Consider the following 22,573-nt stretch of genomic DNA (forward strand, 5'->3'; position numbering starts at 1 on the left):
AGTCCTCTTCATTGGGAGGGTTTTCTCCTGCATCAGATCTGGGAGGACATGTTGCCCTGAGTGACAGGCGAGACTGAAAAAGTCTCAGCATCTGCAACCTAAGTAAGGGTAGCTGTCTGTTGCATCTTAATGATGTCCAGTGTCACCAACATTAGGTCTCTTCGGGATAATTAGAGATGATCTGTGTTTTCAGGATTTGGGCTTTACAGCTCAAATTCTGAACAAATTCTGTTTTGGTGTCATTTGTGTTGATCTTGCCCAGGGCAACAGGGAATCTCCCATTACTCTGTTTGTAATCTTTCAGACTTGGAATAAGTGGGAGCTTTGTTTTCCCTTTGCTTTTGTAGCAGTACCTGATGATATGTGAAGTTTTTATAAAACAAAGAGCTAAGACCAGTTTTATTGAAAGATTCTTACTTTGATGAGGAACCCCAAATTCACCAAGATGCCTGTTTACAGCACATTTGTGTCTCATGGAATCAGAGAATATCCTGATTTGGAAGGGACCTAAAAAGATTATCGAGTTCAACTCCTGGCCCTGCACAGGACAACTCTCAGAATCCCACCACGTGCCTGAGTGTGTTGTACAAATACTGTTCGAGCTCTGGCAAGGGTGATTCATTAATTCCTGGTTGTGACTGTGTCTTACCCCTTGTTCTTCACTCCCAGTCAAAATGTTGAGGTGTTTCTTGGCAGTGCAATAAACTAACAACTTTTTCCAAGTGAGTGTTGCTTCTTTCAGTGTATGTTTTCCCTGCTAATGCAAAAATTCACAAGATTAGCTGTCCTTATTTACACATTCACAAACCTCGCAGTGGTGTGCTCATTTTGCAGAGGAATTGATGCAGTGCTGGAGCAGTGCAAGGCTGGCAGCCCTGAAAAATGAAGCGCTTCAACCACTGCAAGGCCTCAAGACTGAGGCTTCTCAGGCTAATTTTGCCTCTCTTGGACTGCCTGGAGCTCTGTTTTTTCATGGTGTAATCACATCAGTAATTTTTCTAAAGACCAGATGGCTGTACCTGATTTATTTTACTTTAGATTGTCTTTCTGTGGTACAAGCAGAGTTTTTGTGTAGATAAGTGTAACAAGCCATTATTCTTCTGTAGAATGAAATATTTTTTGAGTGAGACAGTGGCGTTGTGTAGAGGAAGGGAGTCCTGGTGTGGTAGCAGGGCTCTTGAGAAATAGGGGTGTGGGATGTGAAGAAGAGGAGAAGCCATGGGGTGATAAGGCACAGGCAGCACTGGAGAGCTTATGGCTATCAGCAATTCATCACTGACCACTTAAACAAGTGAAAACTGGGTAAAGTCAGCTTTTTCAGGTAAAAAGGAGAACAAAGAACAAGTATATTATGCGAGAAGTTCCCAAAGTATACTGTGAATTTGGGTGGAGCGTGACTTACAAACCGATGAAGAAAGACCAAAGTGTAAAGCACATTAATAAACGTAAAATAACCCACAAGCAGGTACTGGAATAATGAAGGAGAAGCTCCTACCATCATCAAGCAAAGGACTTGGGGTGCTGACAACTTGCTGTGCTCCTTGCCAGACTGAAGACCTAACCTTCACGACCCAAGGAAGTGGTGAAAACATGAGAAAAGAGCTGGGAAAAATATTAGATTCTAGAAGTGTATTTACGGTTTTAACTATATTGTGATGAGGGTTTTTTTGGTGTTTTTGCTGGTTGTTTGTTTTGTTTTGAGTTTTGGTTGGTTATTTTTCTTTTGTTGTTGTTGTTATTGTTTTTTTTTTTTTTGGTAACACTTTTTATTCTTTTCTTTTAAATCACAGATCTTTGATTAGGCTGTTATGATTTTACTTATCCTGATGCTAAATTCTTGATTTTGCATATAATTGAGTTCCTGTTCTTGGCCATTACAAAATTTTGAGTGTAACTCAGGCAGATCTGTAATCAGGGATATAATCTTGATTAGATTCTCACATAACAATTGGGGTGTTTTCACAGGGAGGGTAAGTAAATCCTGCCCCATGTGACTTTAGATTTCTATGCATTTATAGTTTCCACTAATTTTATAATAATTGAAACATGAATGGAAATAGAATAGAAATAGTCAATTTTTGTGTTGTGGAGGTTCTATTTCTCTTATCTGTTTCCAGTTCTACAGAGCTGTAGCAGCCAAGGCTGTTATGCGTGAGGGCACCGTTGCAAAGAGAAGGAGGAACACTTGGATTGCTCTGAGAAAAAACCAGGAAACTTGGGAATTCTGGGAATAACCTAAATGATATCATTTTTTATCACCTACACTTTGCTCATGTCCTGGATTCTTTGTTTCCTTACCCCTCCCATTTAATTAGCAACACAAAAAGGGATAATTTCACTTCAAGACTGGGAGATAGGCAGTGAAGAGTTATGGGATGGTGTAAAACAGGGGTGTGGTTCATGCTATGACAAAGGCAAGGCCCTGCAGAAACAAATTGTTTTTGGGAAAGAAGTTAGAGAGTCAACAGAAACCCATTTTTCTTGGATTTCCCCATGCCAAAGACATTAAAATATAATCTGATGCTCACAACTTTAAAATTTGGGACAGCAAGCTCAATGGAAGGAAAAGCTGAGAACAAACAAGGTGGGAACGGAAAAATGGAAAACCATGGAAAATTTTGAGGAACCCACCCTGAAAGCACATCAGAAAAAAACCCCAACCAACCAACCAGCCAACAGGATGTGGCTGTATTCTATGGCATGGGATCTTATTAACTAGAAGGACTTGCAATTTTTGCTTAATAGAATAAGGAAATGGGGGGAAAAAGAGGAGATCTCATGGAGGTGGTGAAGAAAGGAAAAGAGATGGAGGTGAAAGGAGTTGAAAAGCTCCCCAGAAGTTAAAAAGTTATAAAACTCAACTGTTGGTTGTTTGCAGTAGTTTGCTTTTCGCTTGTAATTTATTTAACCTCTTTGTTCATAAATATTTGTGAAATTAATTAATTAGGGCTTTGGTAAGCACCATCAATTTTGGGTTTGGGTTAGTGGGACAGAAATTATTGTTCCTCCTGCATAAAAAATTATCTTTACCAAAGATATGAGGTGTCTGAGAATGACTTTACAACTCTCAGCACAGACATGACCTGGACTTTTGCATTTATATCTGGGGAAATTTCATTTTCCTTTTTTTTTTTTTTTTGAAAGCTCTACATGCCAAAGTGAGATGCAGTTGGGGTTTGGAGGTGAATTTGTTGAATGGAAGGGAAATGTTCTACATGTGGTGGAGATTTATGGCTGAATGGTATCAAATGAACTGTAACTTCTTCAAATTTTTGCTGATATTCACAGATGAACAGAAGTTAATGATAAAACTCTAGATATGAAGTTATAGTAATTTCTCTTTTACAGGCTGCATTTTTTATGTGGGGCTTGGTTAGCACCAACTGGATTGTGTCCAGTGGGAAGTGGTGTCCTAAGAAATGAGGGTGGCAACTGGGACAGAATGTTGGTGCCATAGAAAACTTATATTTGATTATGGCCTCTTCCCACGAGGAATTTAATGTAATGGCACGAAGTCCCTGCCCTTCATTACTGCAGGGTATAAGTCATTGGTAACAAAGTAAAAAATAAAATTTCAGTGCTTTCAAAGAACATCTTTTCTGCCACAAACATCCTCAAGCCACTACACTGTTTAAAGTCAGAAATTTAGGAAGTCTGATGGACTCAAAAATTTCAAGGAAACACTAGGAGGGAGACAGAGAGGAAGCCAAGTGGAGAACAAGAAAAAAATGTTGAAAAAAAAATGTTTGGTTTATTCTAATATCAGGAAATTCTTCCAGATCCCAGAGGCTGCTGAACAGCATAATCCTGGGTGCAAAAATGAGGCACAGGCGTGAAGGTGCGAGAAAATTTTCCAAGTTGGTGATTTGCAGCAGCCCAGCAAAAGATGTACCCAAAGCCTAGGTAAGGTCTTGGCAGTGAAAAGTACCTAGAATTTTTCAGTGGAAAGGGAAAATTGTTCCATAATCCTAAAGTCAGTTGTCAGAAGCTTGAAAGGCTGAATGTTTCATGGTGAATAGCTTATGAGTAATATTATGAGTATATTTAAATGTGCAGAATGTCTTTACTGCTGTCACTTCAGCAAATGAAAATATGAAACCATTTTGCTAGAGTGGAGGTTTCTTGCTCTCAAATGCCCTTTCTAATATCTGTATACATTTTTTTTGTATTTTTTTTCTGTTTGTTGTGGTTTAACCCTGGAAGGCAACTCGGCCCCACAAATCCACTTGCTGGGGAGAGAACTGGAAGGGCAAAAGTGAGAAAAGTTTAGGGTTGAGGTAAAGACATGTCAATAGAGAAAGCCAAGATCAACAAGCCTTTGGTTAGGATATCTGTTCTCAGTTGATATCTACTTTCTGCAAGTATTCAGTGATTAATCATGTTCTCTTTAACTCTTGTTTTCCAGGCTTCAAATGCACTTTTTTTTATCCCCATAGGGATAGTTACAGTCTCCTAGTAGTCCTCTTTACAGGCCCAACTAAATTGACCTTATTTTTGACTAAATTGACTTATTTTTGACTAAATTGACTTTTTTTTGAACTAACTTGAATTTTATTTCAAGGATGCATATGAATGGTCTGTAAAAAAAAGAAGAACCTGCTTCATAAGTTTCAAGGAGAACAATCTTGATGTGGGCCAGGCATGAAAATACACATTGAACAGCAGCATCCCCAGCATTTCCTGGGGTATTTGGTCTTCATAGAAGCAGTAACCCATTTGTGCAAGGATTATTATATGGACATGTTTGTTTCATGAGGACTTTCTCAAGGAAGGTTCAAAACTCACTCTTATCATCAGGCCTGATTTATCTGAGCAGGTTCCAGAAAGTTTTGTTTTGTGACACCTTTTTTTTTTTTTTTTTTGGATATGTGTATTTCTCTCACAACCTTAAGTTCTTCTTGTATTGGTTTAAACACTGTTTGCCAAGAAAAAACTGATAAAAAGTGGACTGTCGCATTCAATGGCATTTTTTATTACATGAGGTACTAAAAAGTTATTATATTCAATATGTGTTAGCAGTAAAAGTAAGAGAAAAACATTATCACTCAAGAAAGTTCTCTTCTTTGGGAATTCTTCTCTTTATGAAAAGAAGTTGTAATGCTGTGGTGAGCCTATATTGTGCAGTCCAATAGCCACTTTAGCATCTTCAGGATGACTGCATCCTCTGTGGCACAGTGCCATCCTGTGAGCCCCGAGGTGATCCAGAGCAGCCACAGGGAGATAACAGTGCAACCTCTGGCCAGAGCTTTTGTTAAAAAAACCAGTCTGGTCTGACTTGTCCCAAAAGCCCAGTTTTGATGGCCAAGTGTACTTTTGGTGGTATTTGTTCAAAATTGCTATGGGTGGTTACATGCCCGTGGTCAGGACACAGGTCACACACGTGGGAGAGCTTTGCTGTGGTTCACGCCGAGTTTTTCCTCACAACTCATGCTAAAACAAGAGAGACACATCCTAAGGCAGATTCAGGAGGTTTCCCACCTCCCTGAAGCTGTTCCTCCTTACTCATATGCTTGAGAAGTGACTTTGTTGTGTTGAAAGCTTCCTTGTGTTGAAAATACTTCAACTGCCACCGAGAAAATTATCTTGCCTTTTAGAAAGGACGTATTTCCTGGCGAGGAGCTGCAACCTTTTCCCCCAGAGGTGGAATCTACATCCTTGCTTTTAATTTTTTGATGGGCCTGGAACAAGGGATCCAGCAGGTCTTGGGGAGCTTTTAAAACAGCTCTAGGAAAGGCAGAAAAAGCCTCTTCTGTCACCCTGAGAGTTCATTCAAGGGTCTGGCTGGTATCAGGCATGTGAGCTGAGCACTCTGTGACACCAGGTGGATAAAGGCAGTTCATCTGATTTATATACATGCAAATATAATGCTGCTCAATGCAACGGTGTTGAGTGAATGCTCTCTGGTGACCATTTACGAAGGCAGAGTGTTAGAAGTGTTAATGTGATCAATAAAAAGGGAAAGGGCCTGGGAGTAGGACTCAATCTAAGCTGTCGAAGCTTTACAGAACATTGCCACTGAAATAAATATTTAGTAACTCTAGACTAAAGGTGCTATTCTTTTGACAGGATGAGTTTCATGCCTCACAGCACAAAAGTTATGAGATTTCAGTCAGTAATCAAATAAGTATATTTTTTCGCAGGAAAAAATACATTGCTTCTCTTCCCCTGACATATCAGTGATTAAAAGAAACAGCCCCGTCTTCTACCCCCTCTGCATGCCATGCTGTCCAATTTCGGGCAAAAAAAAGTGAAGTGGGGGGGCGGGGAGTACAGAGAAAGAATAGGAAGAGATGAAACACTAGGAGAAAATGTATGTTAACCACACTGGCAAACTTGAACTTGGTGTAGGTGTGCAATAGATGCCACCACAGGGCACTATTACATAGTTTGAGTTGGAGGTTGAGTTGTAGCTGCCTGAGTTTAAAAATTCTCCAGAGCTCTTGATTAAGATCACAGAGAATGCACTGAGACTTAGACATGAAAGGTATTTGGATATAATATCAGTTTCAGCAGGAAAATAGGTCACTTTTTTCACTACCACAAGATTACTGCGTCACTTATGACACAATGTTGTTTTGTAGATATTTTTTGTTATTAACTCATTTTACAAATTTATTTTTAGGCTAAATTCAGACCACCTTACATAGAGCTTCCAGCTATGACAGTGAGGTGGTGCAGAAGTGTGTGTCAGTAACACATAAATAATAAAATTGCAGCAGGTTTCGGTTGGGAAGATGAGATTTTCAGACAGCTGAGCACTTTGGCAGGTAGGAGAACACTGGAGAAGGTACATCCTTGGCAAGGTGCTCCTGCTGTGATGCAGCAATGAAATACCTTAATAATGTTGCCTCTTAAAATGCTTTCTGGCTGCTGGAATCCTCCAGGTGAGTAGCGCTGCACATGGACCTTGAAATGATATTTCCATGGGTGTTTCCAACTCATCAGCGTCCGGGGCCTACACTGCACCCACCAAAGGGCATTTTTCTTTAAGTCATAAAACTTTCTTAACTGTGAAGGGCAAAACTGCAAGGGCATGTTTACCTGATAAAGGAATTACCTGTGTCAGATGAATGGTTGGGATAATGCTGCTGGAAACCAGCGGGAGAGAGGGGGCAGGGATAGGGAAACGTGTACTGCTGTGGAATAAATTGTTTGAGGCCAAGTAGCTCAGAACTGGAACATGTTCTGGGAGAGAGGAGGAGCGATAAATTGGCATCTGAGTGTCCTTGAATTCCCGCAGTGTGACAAGTCATCTTCCTGGAGATGGTGAGGGAATGCCTCAGAGCACAGCACAGCAGAGTCTCCTAAATAAATAACAGGACTAACTATATTTTTAATAATACATGGGTGGCAACCGTTAGCAAATTACTTTGTTTCTCTTCTAAACTCAGCGTATTTCAGATATTTAAAGGTCAGAATTAGCTTAAAATGCCTTGAATTATATTACTGTTTGGTGCCTAGGAAAAGCAGGGAGGATGGCTAAATACAGGGAGAATTTTGGTAACGAGGTTTTTTTTTCTTTTCAAAATTGAAACACTATTATTAAAAAGACAACCAAAACACAAATTTTTAAAGTAATTTCTGAAAACACTTCTATCAGTGTGATTCTGGAGTCATCCCCCCACTGGCAGCCAGAACTGGGTTCTAACATCACGTTCAGCTGGTTTTGTGCTTTTTAGAGGCACTTTTGATGCTCTCCAATCAGGGTAATTAGATTGAGGCCAGCCTCAGGTGTGCTGTGCTGTTATCTTTTCCTGTAAGCAAATATGCCCAGGAAAATGAAAACATTGAAGTGTACCTGTTCTCAGATGAGGTCCCTCATGTACTCTGTGGTGCAATGAGGTGTTTGTCTAGCTGATGAATTTCAGCACATCTGCTTAACAAATCTTCACTGATTTTATGTTTTATGGCTTATATCCAAAAAACTCCAAGGAAGAAAAAAAATCATAGCTCTGAGAAATCCTTGGTGAGGTTTCATGCGTGTTCAACAAATCTTTCTTTTTTCTGTGTATTTTTTTCTCAGTCACTAAGAGAAACCCTTCAAGATTATTTCAATATTTGTTTGCTGAAGATAGATATTGCCTTAGTTCCCAGGAGAAGAATTTCTAGTGAAACATCCCAGTAGTGAAAATTGCTGTCTTGGTATTTAATAAAAGTGTTGATTTATTCATTTTTACTTTTTAGCTTCTTGAATACTCAGATGAGTCCTACTTTTGAATGTACTGGACATGCTGGACTGGGGAGTGGAATCCACACAATCTGTCATCCTCTGAAGTAATTTATATCACTGTTGGCTAACTAATGATATTTTCGCTGCTTCGTTCAAGTGCTGGGTTTCGTTCTTTTGCGTGTGTTTCGGTTTTGGTTTTTTGGGGGGGTGGTGGGGATTGTAAGAAGTAAATTCCCCTTTAATAAAGGAACACATTATTGCCTTCATGCCATTCAATATATTCCTTGCAATTTTTTTCTAATTATTCATGTGGCTGTTGTGAGCATGAGGTTTTTTAATTGCAAATGTGGAGAAATACCCCAAGATACTGTATTTACATAAAATACATCAAAACATCTCATTTAAATGAATGGTCTATTGTAGGATGAGTTATATATTAAGGTTGTTTTCTAGTAGCTTAAATTATTTTTTTGTAGAGTTTATTTATTTCATAAAAATGATAGTTGCAGGGAAAAGGTCTTCTCCTTTCTTGACTTTTCTTTTTTTGGCTAAGCTTAAAAATCCCAGCTGTCATGGTAAGGTAAACACTACCAAATATATTTTAGAACACAGAGCATTTTTCTCTGTCCCCTTACTGTATTGACTTCTGTAAAGAAAAAAAAAAAAACAAACAACAAACCTGCACAGGACATGGCTAAATATCTGGTAATTTAAAAACAAACAAACAAAAAATAAAAGGGAAAAGACATATAGTCAAGAAGAAAGCTTTTGAGAACACAAAGTACTGGCCTCAGATTGCTCCCACTGAAAGTGCAATTATTGACTTTGGTGGATGCTGAGTGATGTCAGCACTCAGCTCATATATTTTTATTTTTCAAGTCTATTTTCCATTTTTTTAGAACTATAGTCACCTGCTGTAATAAAGAAACACGAAATTGAATTTGAAAATCAAGTAGATGAGGTGAACTGTGAGATGCTGCAGCTAAAACCTGACGTGTACCTCAGGTCCTGTGAGCTCCAAATTCTGCTACACCTACCTGATGGGGAGACAACCTGGCCAAAAAAGTGGTTATTTACAAGCCAAGTGTATTTCTTTTTGGTTGACTGCACCAAAACCTTTCTGTAAGGATCTCTTCAGCTTTATCACAGAAGTCACACAGGGCAAATTTTGTCTCAGTCAAATAAATTTGGTGTTTTGCAACTGTCAAACAGAGCTCAAGTAGAGCCCTTTGGAATAATTTAAGAGAAAGCAGAATTCCTGTGTCCTGGTTTTAAAGTGATGTATATTTCAAAGATTAAATCTCACGGAGGTCAGAGGAGCTTCTAACTTATTCATGGCTACAAAAAAATTTCATTCATGGCTACAAAGAACTTTCAGCTCTCCAAGGGTTTAACGTGGTGGTTTGTTTTTCAAAAATGGTGTAGCAAACCCCACATTTGGAACCCTTATTCCAGGTTATGTTGAGTTATTGCCTTGCCAAATGGCCATCCTTAATGGCTCGTGTGTTTCTTTGCAGAGCTGAGAGCAGGCTGGACACTCTTAATAACACACATTTGTTATTTACACTCCACTCAGCATTTCAGAAGTCCACAGAAACATCCTGAATATGCATACTTGTAAAAGAGTGGTAACATTTCTGTATTTTCTAGCAGTTAGATGCTGTAAATTCACCGCTGTCCCTTTCTCCTTCTTATATCTGTATATTGTCCCCTTTCACCAATATAACATTATTTTACAGAAGGCTTATGGGCTCCAAAAAACGCTTTTCACTTGTTTCATGTACAAACCATGACTGAACTCCTTTTGAGCCCTCATTGAAACTTCATTTCACAGCAAACCCATTCAAACCACGCTTTCCAGACTTTGCATTTCATTTGTCTGAATCTTTTCCAAACTATTCAATCTTTTTTTTCCCCAATCATATCTTTCACTTGCAGTGGGGCTGATCTCAACGCACAGTCACACACAGAGCTAAAAATTTTTCTTTTTTTCCTTCTTGTACGATTTTTTTGTCCTTTCTTATTCCTCAGACCGGGCACTGTTTGCCCGTCTGGGCTCGGAAGATAATGGCTGTAGCTGAGCTCTGCAGGCAGCACAATCCACAGGTCTGCTGCGGGGTCATTTTGCTGCTGGAGACAGTTTCCTGCCTTTGGAGGAGACATAATGCACATTGTGTAAAACACCAGGTGATCCAAATTCGTTGGAATATTATTTGCTGCTTCACAGTTGCTCCTGCTTGTTTCGATATTGGCGTTACTATCTTTTTTTTTCTTTTTTTTTTCTTATTTTTTCCTTTTCCTTTTTTTTTTTTTTTTTGGGTTCCTTTCATAATCACCGCTGAAGAGGCTGGGTGCATTTTACCAGTGTCAGGTTTCCTTGGTGCTTCTTTCTATAGCCCTTATTGATCAGGCAGATGCATGACCTGCGCTGACAGATGGCTGCCAGAGAGCCAATACGCACCTCTGTTGAGCCACATTTTATTCTTTTGGGGGAAAAAATCAACAATTTTGTTTTAAAAGTGATTGCTGAGCTCTGTCATTAGTCCTTAAAACTATCTTAATACTGGACTGATTTTTTTTATCATATTATTGCCCATTACTACACAGGAAATTCCTTAGAGGGATTGAAGGATATTTTGATTTTCCATATAGAAACCAGATTTTACAAAATCTACTTGCTATCAAAAAAAAAAAAAAAGTTGGTTCTCATTATCTACCCTACTATTATTTCAGTTTCTCCTCATGATTCTATGAGCTGTCAGTCTTTCCTGTTTTTTTTCTCTTGGAATGTTCGGTTCCAAGATCTCCTCAGAGCATAATTATGCCTGTTCACCAAACGCGTGGTTTTTTGGTGTAAATTCACACAGACCTTCATAAAGAAATAAAGAACAGGTCATATTCTTAATTTTTATAATATCTGATTTTTAAAATCTAAAATTAATGCAATATTAATGCCTGCTTAATGTACTATTCATTAATACAAATGAATTTTCATTATGCATTACTTTAATTATTGCCTCAGGAAGTCGTAGCTGATACTTCTATGCCTAGAGGGGCACAATTCTATTCAATTCAAACTTTACCCCTCCTGCTGGACTTACAGAATTTTCTGCACAACTTCTCTAAGATGCATCCTGTGCACAGGTTCTGAACCCCCAGACCTGCTGAGGCGACTGCAGCAACGGGCTCAAAAACCACACTTGTGATTCCTAAACCAGGGAAAAATGCCCCATAATGCAAAATTGTCTCCTTTATTTCTGTAGAAGAATGGAAAGAGGTGGTAAAAATCTAGCAGCCTTGTTCTTTATAGAATCATGCAATCACAGAGTGGTTTGGGTTGGAAGGGGCTGTAAAGAACATCTCATTCCAACCCCCTTACTGTATTTTCTGTTTTTCTTTCATTAAAAAAAAAAAAAAGAAATTTGTTTTTGCTATGATTGGCTGCAAAATGCAAAATACTTATGCCTTCAAGCAACTTTTCAGTGTCATGCTCTGTACTGTGTTATCAGGTCCTAATAATAATCTTTGTTAACAACTCAAAATTGCTACTGCAAATTTTGATTATTGTAAATTTTATAACGTAAGTCATATATGTTTTTATCTAGTGACCCCATGACAGGGATATTTTGCTCCACATTCTTCCTTGAGGAAAAAGATTAAATATATTTTATAAGGGGCAGCTTTTCTTCCTAAGGATTATGAGTGCTCCAAGGAGCATCTGAAAATGAAGGATATTCTGCACATGTGAGTTGAGTGGAGTTCATTCCCTTGCCATTGACCACCCAAAAACTGAGGCACTTGGCAGCCCTGAAATTTGTTTTCAGAGGATGGATGTTGTGAGTACAGCATTAGCTATTCCAAGTGCTTATAAATAATTGCATCTTGTGTTTCTTACTGTGTTTCAGTGGAAAATAGACTGAAATCCGTATCCACTGGCTTGGGCTTAGGCATTCAAAATTATATCCTATATCCCTTCAGCCTGAAAACTTTATATTTCCAGCCAAAGAGAAACAGATAATGCAGAAGGTCGGGGCTGGAGAAAGTAGCAGCGGAAAATATCTATTAATATTTAAAATTCCTTGTTACCAAAGGTAGGCTTTTTTTCCTAGTGTTTTATCAGAACCCAAATACAGCAGGACAAATGTTTATTCCTAAGTGAAACACTGCAATTGAAATATTCCACGATACATTCACTTTTTAATACATATTCTATAGTTTATATATATATACACACACATATCCTATAGTTTAAAATTTCAGTAATGGCTTCTGTCAAGGCTTTTTGGTTTTATTTTGCCACAGTTGATGTTAACAATTTAGCAATATTTAACATGGGTGGTACAATTGCTGGCTGTGCAGGAGGCAGAGTGTTGTATACAAAAATGGTAAAACCTGGGATAAACAAGGGGTGTCATGGATTGTGTCCCAGGCAACTTTCTGTATTAGACAAATCTGCAAAGGACAAAATATCTGGGAAAAGTGTGATTTCAAAAGAAGAGCGTTGTTAATCACATTTGTGTGCACAGGTCAATCCTTGTGTTGTTCTAAATTCTGGCGTGTCAAGAAGGGGAAGCCTCATGGGGCTGGAAAAGGACAAGAAGGATGTCACAGAGAACCACTGGAAACAGAAATTTATGTGTTTACCCCTCTGGAGGCTTCCCTGTCCTCTTTGTGCTCCTTTTGCCGTGTCCTTCCGCATGGGCATCGCGCCGGTGCCACGGGTACCACTTTCCCTGTCCTCCATGCGTGTCCTCTCCCACAAGAGTCTCAGCAGCTGTCTGATCAGTAATTATTCTCCAGGAAAATGGGATTCGCTGCCAGCACAGCAGCTTGAATGACCTGAGCTTCTGCGTTTTGAAGGTTTCCACGCCGCACTTTGCGGGTGCTCCATGCCCTGCCAGCGTCCCTGCGAGGTTGTGTAAAACTCTCCTTCATTAACATTTATTATTTCTGCTGGTGGCTCACATGCTGGGTGAACAGAATAATGATCTCTGCACATGGGAGGCTCCAGGCTGGTGCTATTAGCAGTGTTTCCATTATGGTTTACAGCTATGCACCCTCAGAGTTCACCAGGATAACAAAAGTGTTGCTTTTCACAACTACTGTGTTACTAAAGGAAAAAGAAAAGGAAAGCTGATATTCTGCACTGCTCCAAATTGTCAAGACGTCACAGTTATCTGAGAAATGACCAGTAATAATAGCAACTTGCCATCCTTTTACTGTTGGCTGTCATGAGAATAAATAGTGATCATGTTGGTTTTGGAGGAGAATGCAAACAAGGGAAATCATGTTTAAAATGACGCACTACAATTATCCTTCTCTTTCCATTTTCTTTGCACTGGCATTGGGAGATATTTTTAAAGTCATCTTTTAACTACTATTATTTTGGTCCATTTCATAATACATTTTGAAGCATAAATCTCATCATTTTATTCTTTCTATTCTGTCATCCCCTTTGAAGCTATGTAGTATAAATTACAGACTAATGTGAAATTAACTAATAAATTGGTACGTAATAGGCAATCTCTTTGTATCTGCTGAAGTATTCCACCAGCGCTAATAAATACATTATACTGAATATTTGTGAGTGGCTTTTGAAGAATGCAAATTCAGAATGTGTACTTCTGGAGAAGTTTAAACTCTTGACATTCAGTGCTCTGAGAAGACGCAGGAGTTCCGGCCTGGATCATTTTGTTTGTTTTGTATTTGTTTTTCTGGTGATAAAAACACAGTTACCTGTAGCCATGGAACTCATTTGGGGAAAAAAACTCCAGCTAAGCACCGCAGAAAATAATCTCTTTATGATGACCTTGTGTCACTGCAAGTACAAAACTGTCTTCACAGCTGAATGCTCTAGCCCTGGGGATTACTAATGAAGGAAAGTAACAGCTTTTAAACTTCTAGTCACCTGAGCTGTGTGTCACATACATTTATTCCCGTCGGAATTTTAAAAATGCATTTATGCAGCATCTTTGGGGATGTTCTCAGAACAGCAATATCACCTTGGTGATAAATTCACATGAATTTTGGGCCCACTGCAGTAAGACACAGTTAGTGATGAATTACCTCCAGGGAGCCCAGGAGCTCAGAGCTGCACATGGCAATCCAGGAAACATTGGTCACTCTCTGTTGTGTGGATGTTCAGTACATCCAGTAAAACACTCTCTGGAAATGCTCAGGGAAACAAATCAGAAAAATACCTCTAAGAATTTCTCCTTTGTTTCTGTTCAGAGCTACGGATAAGAAACAATCACTTGGATAATGAGAAAATCCCCCACAGACTTACAGGCTTAAAAAACTAGGCAGGTGTCTTGTGACCTTCCATTCATTCCTCTCTTCCTGCACATCTGTTCCCTACTGACCACTGCCCTGTGCCCTGGCCAGCCCAGGTTTGTGGTAACAAGCTCTGAAGATGCCAGGTGTTATTTCCTTTGAAAAGTTCTTCATCACCTTAGTCCGCATGCAGGAACTTAGTAATGATTTTATGGATTTCTCTGATTTGTTTTGAAATTAAATGCTCAGTATTAATGCCAGGACCCTAGAAAACCAGCAGCAGAGAAACAGTGCTTTGCCAGAGCTGCTTATATAGCCACAGAAAGGTTTGGGTTGGAAGGAACCTTAAAAATCATCTTGTTCCACCCCCTGCCATGGGCAGGGACACCTCCCACTGTCCCAGGCTGCTCCCAGCCCCAGTGTCCAGCCTGGCCTTGGGCACTGCCAGGGATCCAGGGGCAGCCCCAGCTGCTCTGGGCACCCTGTGCCAGGGCCTGCTCGCCCTGCCAGGGAACAATTCCTGCCCAAGATCCCATCTAAATTTACCTTCTTTCAGGTTATGATGTAACACTTCTGCAGCTGCACTATGGGTGAGCCTGAGGTGGAGTGTACAGCCAAGTGGCTGCACTGCAAGATAGCTACTTGATGTTAATTGAGAATTACTTCATGTATTCAGTCTTTAAGGAAAGGAAATTATCTACTTTCACTTGACTTATTTTGTTCTCCTTAGCTATTTTTGAAATTTATTGAGACAGTGGGTTTTTTTAATCTCTAGCTAGAAGTAGATGATTAGTCACAGATGAAAAATTGGCATGGAAAAAGAACCCCAGAAAACATGTGCATTAGCAAGTACGGATTTCGATAACGTGAAGAAGTGTATGATATGATTGTATGTAAAGATTTTAGTGAAGGATTTCATATAATGGCTCATAAAACTTGCCCCGGAATGTATAATTCAGGTCAATTGGGAAAACCATGATGAGAAAATGACCAGAACATCATTAAAAAGTGCCATGATAAACAGTATTGTGCCGGGGTGTTGGAAGGTTGCTGTTGAGATATCAAAAGGATTAACACCCGCTGTCAAACACACAACAGCATGAGCTGTGCTCCCTTAAAAGCTTGTAGGCAAATTTTTTTTCTCCCGTCTTCATACAGCAAATATTTCTGTGATAAAAAACATTGAAAGCCCTCCCAGTGGCTGGAGGGTGCTGTCCAAACAAAGTAAACCTTTGGGCTTATCAGGAATTTATCAATAAACCTGGCTCCACGCTTATTTTCTCTCTCAAGCTACTTCTGTCTGTCAAGAACCAGATTTTGACAGCAATTAGCACAGTGCCATCACTGAAGACTACCCTCTCCTCCGTAATATTGAAATCTTGTCTTTGGCTCTGACAATAAAGCTAAAAATAATCATCTGCTTCCAACAAAACCCATCTCATGGGATTATGTGTGAAAACAGAGCAGGTACACTCTGCTGGTTCCTTCGTGAGTAAAACGAGAAGTCACCACAGTTGGCAAGCGACAATTTTTTGAAAGTTTTAAAATGTCCCCATGGTTGCTTCTGTCTGAAAGGACTGATTATTCACTGCTGCAGATTTCATAATTTTTCTCAGGCTGAGACAGTTTAATTTTATCTGTTGGGAAAAGTGATGAAAAGAAAAACAACCCACCTACTGGAACCAGCAGAAGCACTCAGAGGATGATGGAACATAAAACAGCACAGTATATATGGTCAGGTGGTTTAATGATACAGTTTTGTTATTTCTTGATAATTAGTGTCACTTGCATGAAAGCTCATCCCTAAAATATATTGATTTACTCAGCCATGATCTGCTCCAGTGGTACCCTCAGGGACAGCTGTGAGAAATAACAAAGGGAGGAGAGGTTGGAGCTGGATGGATATTCAGACAGATGGACAGACAGGTGATTTACATCAGTGTGTGGTATATAGGTACAGTCCTTCTAATTAAAGAAGGAATTGCCAAAAAAATATGGATAGTGAATCATTTCTAATGTTGTGTGACTGACATCAAAACTCTCTCCCCTCTGCACTCGTTGTGCTGCTTGTGAGATCATTACCTTTACGACTCAATGTTCACTTCTCTTTCCATCTCAGATTTCTTATGTAACCAGATTTGTTAATCTCAGTTTTTATTCTGCCCTCATTGGCAGGAATTAGACAGGTACCTGCACACCCAAGAACAATTTTAGTGAGGTAGGGTAGTTTCTCATCATCTGAGGAGCTGTCAGAACCTTTCCTTGGATTTGTTGCACCCAGATATTTGAGTTGAAGAAAATAATCATGGACAGCAGCCTTTTTATTGTCACGCTACAACAGGATGACAGGGGAGCTGTACACCAGATTCTGTGCTGACCTGGTACTGATGCTATGAGCAAAGTGTGCAGTAGAAAATAGTTTTAATTTTAAGCAGCTGGGCGAGGGGCAAGGGGGATGGTTCACTGCCATCAAGAGCAGGCACAGGGTGCTGTTTGTAGAGGAGTGCTGTTAAAAAGTGCCCAGGTTTTCAGTTTGTTCTTCATCACCATAAGATGAGAAGGGTTTTAGAGCAAAGCACACAAATTTTACAGCGTTGTTATTGATGCAGTCAAATATTGCAGGAGTTTTGCAGGAGTTTGACAGCAAGGCACAGGCACAAGGTTTCACTGGGAGGTAGAACTGTGGGCAAACACCCATGAGGTCTTTCACCTCCTCCAGTCCTCCTCTGCACCTGAAAAAAAGTGATGCCACTTGCTATGATGAGCCCCAGCAGGAAACAGAAGCCATCGTGCTCATCCTTCCCAGCCTTGAAAGACGTCAAATCGAAGTAAATTCAGTTTGTAATGGCAGTTGCTTTGTGCATGCAGGACCCTTTCTCTTTTTATTGCTCTGGTTAAATGCACACTGGCATTTTTGTGTCTCATCCAGAATGCAGGAAAAAAAAACTGCTGAAAGATCCTGCCTTTGATGCTGGAAAATAAAAAGCATGTGAAAGAGAATAAAAAGATGTAAATGATACGTAAACTAAGGAAATAAATGAACTGGAGAGCCATATCTTTTACTCCTCCTAGACTTCCTGATCATCTTTATAACAACTTAGGTGTAAAACCCTATATCTCCTGAATCCATATAATTGCTATCATAGCCATATAATTAGTACTGTTCAAAATCCCACTTTACTGGAATTCCAGCATTCCACTCATCCCCTTTATTTTTCTCTGCCTCTACTTGCCTATAGCTCTAAATTGCATGCTTATCTCCCAAAAAAAGGTTTTAAAAGCATAATATATTCATGTAAAAAGATATCACAGTGACAATTGAAAGGATCTCTTGAATTGCATCTCTTCCAGTAGTCTTGCTCAAGCTGTGCTACGTTATTTCTTTGTCAAAGAATAAGAAATGCATAGCGTGCCCTCTGAGTTCCTTGTCTTTAGGGACTGGGGAGTATAGAGCAGAGTGAACTCTGATACCATAAAGATTTCAAGACAAACATATTTAGCAATTATCCTCAGCGCTATGTTTGGGAAAGATCAAGCAAAACTAATCAATTTTCCAAATCAGAGATTCAATCTCACTGAAACAAAAAGCAAACAAACAGCAGCCTGCCTTTATTCTTCCCATTACCATCCGCCGGCCATTTTCCATCTAGATGTTCCTGTCAAGAAAAGGGAAATATCAGTTTCTCATGTCAGCACAACATCAAAGTAGTGAAATTGAAGGCAGTCCAGGTGACCCTGATGTAAAACTGGTCCAAATTAAGGTACTATATAAATCAATACTTTGCAAACTGTGGAAGAAGCTCCATTTTCCCCACCCTGACTCCAGTGGCACTTCGACAGGTACACACCAGCCCCAGCCTCCCTCAGCTCTCTCAGCAGCTCAGTCACAGCACCACATCTCTTCTGAGCCTGCAGAGGTTCCTACAGCTGATATTTCCAGAACTCCACACATCCAGCCTTGCAGACAGCAGAGGTGTGTCAGGACCCTGCACTATGCATGAAGGTCCCTGGTTTTCACCCGTGCTGGAGAAGTGTTGCTGTACTTGGGTGGGGGTTTCCCCCCCTAAGTGTTGTCAGTGTTGTCAGCAGCCTGACAATTTGCCTCCCAGACTTGTCCTTTCGAGGGATCAGCGCTAACCCAAGGCGTGCAGGAAGGCAGAGGGGGAAAATTTAGATGTTGATATGGATATTTTTGAAGGAAGGTCTTGTAAAGAACAAGCACAGTTGTTTTGCAGGGCTAACCTTGAGCTGCTTGGCTTTTTACACAGCCTGTTTGAGCAAGATTTATGGTCTCACTGTTTATGGGTGGCTATATTCGGGCAATGTTATGTGTGTAAAGTGCGTTTAAGTGATGTATTTTAAAAACTACCATTACTTAGGAAAAGTCTGAAGGTGGGAATACATTGTCTAAAGCAGGTGTGTTGGCCAGAGCCATCAGTTAAAACTTTGCCTGCTTAACACTTTATTATAAAAGGATTTTATGGTTGAGCATCAAAGGTGACACGCATCTATCAGTCCAAGCTGTTTGCAAATTTAGAATGCACAGATCTCTCAGCCAGCTGTGATATTCAGTGAACTTGTATCTGTTTGGATTGGCCTTTTGACTTCACAGCCTATTCACTCCCTTTCCTTGATGAAATTTGATTTTGTGCTAAACTTTTTTTAAGAAACTCGTTTTCACAAGGGATTGCAGGTGTTTGAAATGGCCTGGCTCAAGTCTCTCTATTATTAGCTAAACCATATTATAAAACCCACTGAATTAACGTTCTCCTACACATTTCTTTGATGACTTGAGGTTTTGAGGAAGCAGTCGTCCATCGTTGCACTTCCAGAATCAAGGCTGTTCAGAAGGAGCCACTGAGTTAATTTATGCTTTTAATCCCGTGGTGCTTTTTCAGTCTGGCAGCTGTGGAGAAGGTCAGGGGAGGTAAAGCTGCATTTCTGGAGCTGCTGTAGTTCTGAGAAAGCTTGGGTCACTCTTAATTACTGCCAGTCCAGGCTAAGCATGATGGCATTCTTCCTTGTTCTTCAGAGATCCCGGCAGCGCCGTACGCCTGGGGAGAATGAAACACACACTTTCTGTGCCATGCACTCGCAGGGATGGAGTGGCAGCCACCTGGAATGTGGCTGGATTTGCCTCTGAATGAAATCCTCTGAAGTGAAGCAGCTTAGCAGCCTTTTATCAATAATTACACCTGCTGCATAAACGAATCACCCAACAGGCCCGTCGATGCATGGCACAGCCGTGACATCTTCCTTGCCAAACAGAGCCCTTGGCAGAACAAAGGAGCTCTGTGCCCTGCCTGGGTCGAGTTTCTGCCTTCCTCTTGTAGTGGTATCTGTGTTCTGCCCAAAGCCAACTCAACAGGTGGGTGCCACAGCTGATAAAATCTTCAGTTTGGGTTACATGCACTGACCTCTGCACCTGTAACTTGTCATGCCCACGTGGCCCCAACCAGTGTGGGTGCTGAGAACATTTTCCTAATGATCAGCCTGCAGTTTAGTTTTCTAAATAGCTCCCTCTTTTCTATTTCTGAGTGTCCCACGGCCTTCACAAATTGTCCATTTTGTAACAGCTGAGTTTATGGCCCTGCCTCCCCTCGAGTGCATGCCTGTATTTGTGAAATGCATGAAAGCATTAAGCAAACGGTGGTACACATTTTCTACACTTTGAAGGGAAGTGTTTCCATCCAGGCATGTGGGGATTCTTCAATATTTAATAAAAAAGAAAAAAAAAAGAGTACAGTATTTGAAATAATGAAGATTAACACATGCTGACAGTTTATGGGTTAAGCTTCTCCTCTGAGGAGGTTTGTTCCTTATGACTTCAGAACAGTAAATTGTGTAAAGATGGTAAGTAGTCAAAAATAAAATACACACTCCATTATTATTTAGGTAGAGCTTGAATTTACTGAAACAGAGTAGCACTTGGTTATATTAAAAGCATATCTGAAACAAGGGGAAATATTTCCATGTTGAACATATACTTCTTCAAAGGAATCTTCAATATTTTTACATGAAATATCCAGAACCAGACACTTCTGAAAATGTATGTGATGAAGAATTATAATTAGAAGCAGAAAATAATAATCTGAATTCACTTCTCCACCCCAGTTTCTATTATTAATGACCTACAGAAATAAACCTCAAGGATACCCTAGCTCTTAAGTGCTTTTCATCATGTACAGGCTATTTCTTTCTTTTCTTTTTCAAATAGTGAGCATAATTTTATGAGATGCATTTCACATATCTTATAAAGAACGAAATACTGCCTCAATTAGAGAGAGGCTTGAGCTGCAAAAAGGCTTAAGTGTTCAGCATTCATTGTCTTCCTTCAGGCTGTGAGGATACGGCATAACCTCTCTCCTGATGGTAATTGTTTGCTGCATTTATCACATTCATTTTCCCTCACTCTCAAAATATGTCTGCAGAAGGATGGAAGAGTAGGAATGGCTTCAGTAAGACGGATTGGGCAAGCCTTATCCTCAAATATTACGTAGCATTCCACAAAACTGTGAGAGTCATCCTCTGCATTAATAGCGTTGGTTGTCTGCCTAATATTTGACTAGAAAATGCTACACTTTATTAATTTAAAACTGCATCACTGAAAGTAAAAGGAAAACCTGAATTAGATGCACATTTAATTTTTTATTAGTACATTTGCATGATGCATCCGTTCTAGGCAATATTCTCAGAAAAATATCGTTATAGACTCACAGAAAGGTTTGGGTTGGAAAGGATCTTCAAGATTATCTCCTTCCACCCTCTGCCATGGGCAGGGACACCTCCCACTGTCCCAGGCTGCTCCAAGCCCCAATGTCCAGCCTGGCCTTGGACACTCCAGGGATCCAGGGGCAGCCCCAGCTGCTCTGGGCACCCTGTGCCAGGGACTGCCCACCCTCCCCGGGAAGGATTTCTTCCTAATACCTAATTAAATCTACTCACCTTCATTTTAAGGCAAATTCCCCCTTGTCCAGTCACTGCATGTCCTTGTGAAAAATCCCTCCCCAGAAACCCTTTAGGTACAGGAAGGCTGCTATAAGGTGATATCCAGTAGTTCCACTTCCTTACTTCCAACTCTATTTGGATTAAGATCAACAAACACTTTTCAGGGGCCACAATACATAAAATCTTCCAGTACATGCTGACTTTGAGATACAAGCTGATGGAACCAGAACAAAAAACAAAGGTGCGTGACACAAACCACTGTACCCAGAGGTGAACACAGAGCTGATGGCGCTGCCGAGGCTGGAGTAAAAAAACCTGTGTGTCTCTGGGGCCTCCTAGATCTGGCAAAAAATCCTGACCTATACAATGAACAAGTACAGGAAAGCTGGATATAGTTGTCTTTGATTTTGGTGGTGAACTCCAAGCGTAAGGGACACCTACAGATGTGCAAAACACTCATTTGGCTATATTTCAGAGTCAGATGGGCTTCAGATGGTGAATTGCACTCTTCACCCATACACCTGTGTCAGAACAAGGCAGGTACCACAGTGCAACTGAGGAATGATCCTCGTCTGATGGGCTGGGTGCTGCTCACAGCCGCAGTGACACCAGCACACCAGTTCTGCAGTGCCACTGAGGTTTCCCTTTGGGTCTCCCCAGGGTGGCTGGGGTGCTCATCTTGCAGAGAGAAGGGGCAGATTCCTCTCCTCCCTCTGCCATGGCTGTCCAGGAGGGCTGGGATGGGAGTTGTGAGGGTACCTCCATCCTCCCTGCTGTCTGTCAGGTCAGTCACACTCCTGCATGTCCTGTGCCACTTATTTTGGTGGCCACTACAAGGATACGCCAGAGTGGAAAAGGCACCATCAAAGCTGCAGGGAAGTGGGATAAAAACCCCTACAAAGTTTGTGCTCGGTTGCTACCTTCCCTGAGAAGCTGCTTGTGGCAAATAAATCTGATGTTTTTCTTTGTGTCTCACGTTCTCACCTTTTACTTGGTGCCTGTTTTTCAAGTGTTCACTTTGCAAAACCAAACAGCGTTTTCTAGGTAAATAAGCAGAGTAACACAGAGCGTATGAGCAAGTGCTGATTTTCCATTGTACTGAGAATTAACTCTTTGGTCTTTGTTTCGTTGTCAGCTGCAAGGAATAATTAACACCGGACAAAGAACGAGTGCCACTGTAAG

This window comes from Corvus moneduloides, chromosome Z, assembly GCF_009650955.1.
Source record: "Corvus moneduloides isolate bCorMon1 chromosome Z, bCorMon1.pri, whole genome shotgun sequence".
NCBI lineage: Eukaryota > Metazoa > Chordata > Aves > Passeriformes > Corvidae > Corvus > Corvus moneduloides.